This window comes from Lycium barbarum, chromosome 12, assembly GCF_019175385.1.
Source record: "Lycium barbarum isolate Lr01 chromosome 12, ASM1917538v2, whole genome shotgun sequence".
Classification (NCBI taxonomy): domain Eukaryota; kingdom Viridiplantae; phylum Streptophyta; class Magnoliopsida; order Solanales; family Solanaceae; genus Lycium; species Lycium barbarum.
In genome coordinates, this window is record NC_083348.1 from 44,663,901 (window position 1) to 44,671,562 (window position 7,662).

Below are 7,662 nucleotides of genomic sequence, written 5' to 3' on the forward strand. Positions count from 1 at the left end.
TGCATAACTGAAATGTTTACATAGAACTCTCGGAGTGACATAAGGCCATATTACCTCCGATGGACAACTGTTGAGCTAACATCATCAACACAAGTAATCTCAAGACCCATGAACACAAGGAACAATCATATGGGGTATAGGGACATCAAAGACTGAAATACTCCTAGTGCTTCTAAGAGTAAAGTAATATGGAATCTTATTTAATTGCTTGTTGGCTCATAACATAAGATCATACCAAAAGGAAGAAGGTGTTATATCCCGTAATTTCGCATAATTGGAAAGTCTTGGAAATAATTAGAACTTGTATGTTATAAGGCAATATTTCGATTTTTGTTAATAGGCCTATGTTGTTTGTGGAAGTATTGGTGCGAAGACATCGGGGAAGGCCAAGGGCAAATTTGGAATTTCGGAAATTAGTTTCGGAAATTACAAAACGAGAATTTCAACGAATTGGGCCAAGAAAAATTTGAAGAAAAATTCAAGCCCAAGACCATGGGGTGGCCGGCCATAGGCCTTGGCCCAAGCCCCATTTTAAATGGTCATGTGACTTACATGTGACATGGATTAAGATATATACTCCTTTGTACCTTAGAAACTTCAAGAAAGACAACAAAAATTTGAGAGCAAATCAAAAAGGGCCTTTCGGCCGAACCATATAGAAGAGAAAAAAAAATTCTAGCTTTGATTCTATCTTTAAAATCTTGTTCTTCTCATATTTGTAGCAAGTACAAGACACTCTCCGACGTAATACAATTTGTTTGGCGGAAGAATCACGTTTGCGGCAAATCGGAATTTTAAGAAAAAGGTAAGATTTTTATGTTTTATGTTATGGAATGGATATACATGTTATGGTGATTAGAGTTGCATGAAGATTTTGGGAGTGTGGTGTATTTGTGTGTGGCGTGTGTGCGTGTGAAGGGTGTGTTTGGCCGAGAGCCATAGTGTAGTGGAAGGGAGGTGAATTTTATTTTGTTTAGCTTGTTAATTACGTCGTTGTGACAATTATGACTCAAATGAATGTTTACCGAGTTGAATTGGCATTGAAGTTGGTTGTATGGCGATATGGGAAATTATGCGAATTTTATATAATTTTTATATAATTATAGAAGCGAGATTCTAAATGTGAATTATGTTCGTTGTTAATGAAATTGGATGAAAACAATGCGAGTTAGAATGTTCGTCGTAATTTTTGATGTTTTGGATGAAATGTGGAAAGTAATGAACTTCGGGAAATTTTGTATATGGTTTGGAACATAATTTGGATGTGATTGAATAATCTTGAATGAGTGAATGAATACAATAATGTGGATATAAGTTTGGAATTGTGAAGTTTGAATGAAAGTTGTCAACTTGTGTAGTAAGGTAGAACATTGAAGTTAGAATGGTTTGATTATGGTTTATGTTGTTTGTGACGTTTAGGTTGTTATTGTTGATGTTTAGCGAGCCGAGCTAAGTCTCGGGGGTGTTAGATATATAGGGGAAATGCTGCCGAAATTTCGGTAGATAAAAATGAGGTTAATGGAATCTTTAAGCTTAAGAATCTCAAATAGGTAACTTTGACCATTTGCAGATTCTGGACGGAACGGGATTTGATTTTGGGGTGAGCATAAGACGTCTTTAAGGTATGTAAAGCTTCCCACTTCTTCTTTTGGCATGTCTTAGTATGTTAGGTTGATATCGGAACCCCGGGAGCATTTCCGCTCCTCGAAATCCGATCTATAGAATGGCTACTATTCATTCAATTCAATTGAAGCCTAATGTTCCTATTTTGGCTAGGAAGCAATCAAACGTCCGAAACTTATGAAAATGCACTCGGATTACTTTGATATCTTTATGTATGATCTTATAGACCCGAAATGTTCATAAATTATGTTCGCCACTTCGACTTGACCCGAGGTGGGCCCGCTAACCCCGAGATGCCTTATTTGTCCTACTAGGCTCTCTTGTTTTGGATAAGCTTCGACAAAGAATCTTCGATTTTGAAATTGTCCTCTATGAAATAATGTTCGGAACACTATGATGTAACAAACTATGTTTTGAGCCATACGTACCACTTTGGAAACATTTTGTGAAATGAACTTTCGTACCAACTAATTATTTGACTATTTTGGTTAATGAACTGACTTATGAAGTAATCAAGTTTTGAAAGGCTATTTTGATATACAAATTGCATTGTTTGCTCACGATTCCGCTCGTGCCTTATTATGATTTCGTTCACCGGTTCCCGGGCCGGTTATGACTCGTGCGCTCTATGATGATTCGGCCGTATGCTGTGTTACGGTTCCCCGAGGCCTCGCCATAGGGCCGGGTTCCGTTTGGAGTTATGCTGTGATATGGATGTGATACGCTCATATGTGTGTGTTCGGGGACGTACGGAGATTTGAACCTTCTGGTGTTATGCTGTGTGTGGCACCAGCGTCGGAGTGGTGACCACGTTCCTGAGCTTTGCATGATTTTGTTTGCATTATGTATATATGTTTTTGATAAACATTTGATATACTGTTCGGCATTTCTCTCTTTTGTAGTCTGTTTGCTTTCAGTTGTGGCCTATATTTTTGTACTTCATGCTTTACATACTCAGTACATCTTTCGTACTGACCCCCTTTCTTCAGGGGACTGCGTTTCATGCCCGCAGGTACAGACACCGGTGATCCACCACTGTAGGCTCCACTTCTGCTATTTTGGAGTACTCCCTTGATTCGGAGTCCACTTTTGGTATATATATATATCTTTCGCCATGTATATATATTTCTGCATATCTGACTATTTGGGTACGGCGGGGCCCTGTCCCGTCATATGGTTCTGTCGGTCAGTTTAGAGGTCTGTGGACACGTTTGTCGGTTATGGTCAGTCTGTATGCTTATGTGTATATGTTGGTTGGGCGATCCCATACGCCGAGGCGGCCGGTCCGCATATGTTTGTGCATTGCTTTGATTAGCCCTGTGTGGCCTCTGTTGGTGTTTGTTGTGTACAGGGTTATTCTGGTTAGTCCGAAAAACAAAGGAAACTCTGCCGAAATTTTTCTAGAAATTATCTGTATTTGGAATATAGCTTTGTCGGCTTCTGCTATACATTTGAATACGTTTGATAGATGGGTTGGGTGCCCAGATCGGGCACTAGTCACGGCCTACGGGGTTGGGTCGTGACAAAAGTGGTATCAGAGCGGTTTGTCCTCGGAATGTCCACAGGCCGTGTCTCGTAGAGTCTTGTTTATCGGTGTGTTGTGCACCACATCTATAAACAGGAGGCTACAGGGCATTTAGGGTGTCACTATTCTTTGGAATCTTAGATCGTGCGTTAGAGCTGTGCTATTAGGATGATTTTGGTCTGATTCATTATTGTGTTTGCAGTGATGCCTCCGAAGAAGGCAACGGCGGCCCAGAAGGGAAAGGCGAGGATGGGAGAGACCAGTCAGGCACAGCGAGCTACCCGGGCTCGTGTTTATGATTTGCCTGAGGTCGTGCCCCACTCAGAGGGGTCCGCTACACCACCAGTGGTACAGCCTGGAGTAGGTCCATCAGTAGCTCCAGAGGCCCGAGTACCCGCTCCCGAGACTCCAGCTCCTCAGCCGGGGGCGGAGGACAGGACCCTGAGGGAGGCTGTACAGTTGCTGACCACATTGGTAGCGGGGCAGGCTCGCAGACGCGGGCGGAGGGACGATGATGATAATGACAGGCGAGACAGCCTGAGAGTTCGGGAGTTCTTATTGTGTGGCCCTCCAGAGTTTTTCGGGTCTAAGCCCGATGAGGACCCCCATGACTTTATTCGGGGGATGCGGCGCTCACTAGACTTGGTCAGGGCTTAAGAGATCGAGTCGGTCGAGTTGGCCTCGCATAGACTTCGGGATGTTGCTGCTCACTGGTATGAGTCCTGGGAGCTATCTAGGGGTGAGGGTGCTCCTCCAGCTACTTGGGACGAGTTTGTGACTGCTTTCACCCGCCACTTTCTGCCCCCAGAGTTGTGACGGGCGCGGGCTGATCGATTTTTACATCTGCAGCAGAGGGGTCGGAGCGTTCGTGAGTATAATCTGGAGTTTGATTCCCTGGCCCGGTATGCACCTGCCGTAGTAGCAGATATGTCCGATCGGATGCACAAATATGTTATGGGGTTGGATCGCTATTTGATCGACGGCTGTATGGTAGTGTCATTACAGACAGATATGGATATTGCCCGACTTCAGGCTTATGCGATGGGTATGGAGGACTGTCACAGGTCTGATTATTCTAGCAGAGATCGGGACAGGAGGCCGCCCAAGAGGGCTAGGTCCGCGGGATATTCTGGAGATTCTCCAGGCGGGCAGCCTCAGCAGCAGCAGACAGGCAGACAGCTTCCTCCGTCGGGCTGGAGTAATCAGTCTGGCAGCAGGAGGTTTGATAGCGCAGGACCGCCTGGGGCCGGTCAGGGCTCCAGGGCGGCAGGTTCACAGGTGTCTAGAGGCCCCAGCCAGGCCAGACCACCCAGACCCCGTTGTTCTCATTGCGGGAAGTCTCATCGTGGGGAGTGCTATCGAGCTACTGGAGCTTGTTTTTCGTGCGGTGGTCAGGGCCATTTTATGCGAGATTGTCCGCTGGCTAGCGGTTCTGGTAGTGTGGCTCAGCCGACAGGGTCAGCCGCCGGTTCATCATCTGCTCCATCTGTTGCACGCCCTACAGGGCGAGGTGCGCCGACACCGACGAGACGCGGTCGAGGCCGCGGTGGCGTTTCAGGTTCTAGCGGTCCCTCGAACTGCATATATGCTTTGGCCAGCCGCCAGGATCAGGAGGCTTCGCCAAACGTCGTCACAGGTACATTACTGGTTTTCTCCAGATCTGTATATGCATTGATTGACCCCGGCTCTACTTTATCATATATTTCCCCGCTCGTTGCTAGTAAAATTGGGATAGTGTCTGAGCCTATAGAGCCATTTGAGGTAGCCACACCGGTTGGAGACTTTGTTATAGCGAGACAGGTTTATAGGGATTGTTCTGTGACTATATATGATCGTTGCACCAAAGCTGATTTGGTAGAATTAGACATGCTGGAATTCGACGTTATTATGGGTATGGACTGGTTATCTTCCTGTTATGCTAATGTTGACTGCCAGAAGAAGGTAGTTCGTTTTCAGTTTCCAGGGGAACCAGTTATAGAGTGGTTCGGGTCTACAGCATCGCCGAGGGGTAAGTTTATTTCGTACCTCAAGGCTAAGAAGATGATTCAGAAAGGCTATATCTATCACTTGGTTCGTGTGCACGACACTACAGCTGAGACACCTACTATTCAGTCTGTTCCGGTCGTTAATGAGTTCCCAGATGTATTTCCTGACGAGTTTCCTGGCCTTCCGCCTGAGCGGGAGATTGATTTTACTATAGAGTTGATGCCGGATACGCAGCCTATATCTATTCCTCCGTACAGAATGGCACCGGCTGAATTGAAGGAGTTGAAGGAGCAGCTGAAAGATTTGTTAGATAAAGGCTTTATCAGACCCAGTACATCACCCTGGGAAGCGCCGGTATTATTTGTAAGAAAGAAAGTCGGGTCACTGCGCATGTGTATCGATTATCGGCAATTGAATAAGGTGACTATAAAGAACAAATATCCCCTTCCCCGGATTGATGATTTGTTTGACCAGTTGCAGGGTGCTAAGCATTTTTTGAAGATAGATTTGCGTTCAGGTTATCATCAGGTGAGAGTCCGAGAATCTGATATCCCGAAGACTGCTTTCAGGACCCGGTACGGGCATTACGAATTCAGAGTTATGTCTTTCGGATTGACTAATGCTCCAGCAGTATTTATGGATTTGATGAATCGGGTATTTCGGCCTTTTCTGGACATGTTCGTTATTGTGTTTATTGATGACATTCTGATTTACTCGCGATCAGTCGAGGAGCATTCGAATCATTTGAGGACGGTGCTTGGTATTCTCCGTCAACAGAAGTTATACGCTAAATTCTCCAAATGTGAATTCTGGTTGACTTCTGTGGCATTCTTGGGCCATATTGTCGGCGCAGATGGTATTCGGGTCGATACGCAGAAGATTGAGGCTGTACAGAATTGGCCCAGGCCTACTACACCGACAGAGGTGCGCAGTTTTCTGGGATTAGCCGGATATTATCGCAGGTTCGTGGAGGACTTTTCTTCTATTGCAGCACCACTGACGAAGCTTACTCAGAAAGCAGCGAAATTTCTGTGGATCGATGCCTGCGAGCGCAACTTCCAGATGTTGAAAGAAAGGTTAGTTTCAGCACCAGTTTTGACTCTTCCAGAGGGATCAGATGGGTATGTGGTCTATTGTGACGCCTCTAGTATTGGGATAGGTTGTGTGTTGATACAGCACGGTCGAGTCATAGCCTATGCTTCCCGGCAGCTCAGACCGCACGAGAAAAATTATCCCACTCATGACCTTGAGTTGGCCGCAGTGATTCATGCTTTGAAGATTTGGCGACATTATTTATATGGGGTCCATGTCGATATTTATACGGACCATAAGAGTCTCCAGTACATCTTTAAGCAGAAAGAATTGAATTTGCGGTAGCGGAGATGGCTTGAGCTACTGAAGGATTATGACGTTGATATTCTGTACCATCCTGGGAAGGCCAATGTGGTAGCGGATGCACTTAGCCGCAAGTCTATGGGCAGCTTGGCTGATGTACCATCTGGTAAGAAAGATTTGGTTCTTCATATTCATCAGCTGGCCAGCCTTGGAGTTCGTTTGGCGGATTCTGGAGATTCGGGGATCTCTGTTCGTGCAGTTGCTGAATCATCTGTTATAGTAGAGGTAAAGCAGCGTCAGTTCGAAGATCCTATTCTGGTTCGGTACAGAGATGTGGCCCTTAATAAAGACAAGGCTCCGTTTGAAATTTCACCTGAAGGGGTATTATTATATGAAGGTAGATTCTGTGTTCCGGATGTTGCGGGCTTACGACGACAAATCATGGGCGAGGCGCATAATGCACAGTATTCTGTTCATCCTGGTTCCACTAAAATGTATCATGATCTCACGTGTTTGTATTGGTGGGACGGTATGAAGAAAGATATTGCCGAGTTCGTTAGTCAGTGCCCGAATTGTCAGCAAGTTAGAATTGAACACCAGAAGCCCGGTGGGTAATTACAGGAGATGGAAATTCCAGCCTGGAAATGGGAGATGGTTAATATGGATTTCGTTGTTGGGTTACCGCGCACTCCACGCAGGTATGATTCTATTTGGGTTATTGTTGACCGATTGACGAAATCAGCCCACTTTCTCCCAGTCCGGACTACTTATTCGGCTGAGGACTATGCCAGATGGTATATCAGAGAGATAGTCAGACTTCACGGAGTCCCTGTATCTATTATTACTGACCGAGGTGCCCAGTTCACGGCAAATTTCTGGAGGTCATTTCAGGAGGGATTGGGGACTCAGGTGAGCCTCAGTACAGCTTTTCATCCTCAGTCCGATGGGCAGGCCGAGCGTACTATTCAGACGCTGGAAGATATGTTACGGGCCTGCGTTATTGATTTCAGGGGCAGCTGGGATGATCATTTGCCGCTTATTGAGTTTGCCTATAATAATAGTTATCACTCCAGCATTCAGATGGCACCGTATGAAGCCCTTTATGGCAGAAAATGCAGATCTCCTATTGGTTGGTTCGACGTGGGCGAGACTAAGTTAATCGGGCCAGATGTGATCCAGGAAGCAGTAGATAA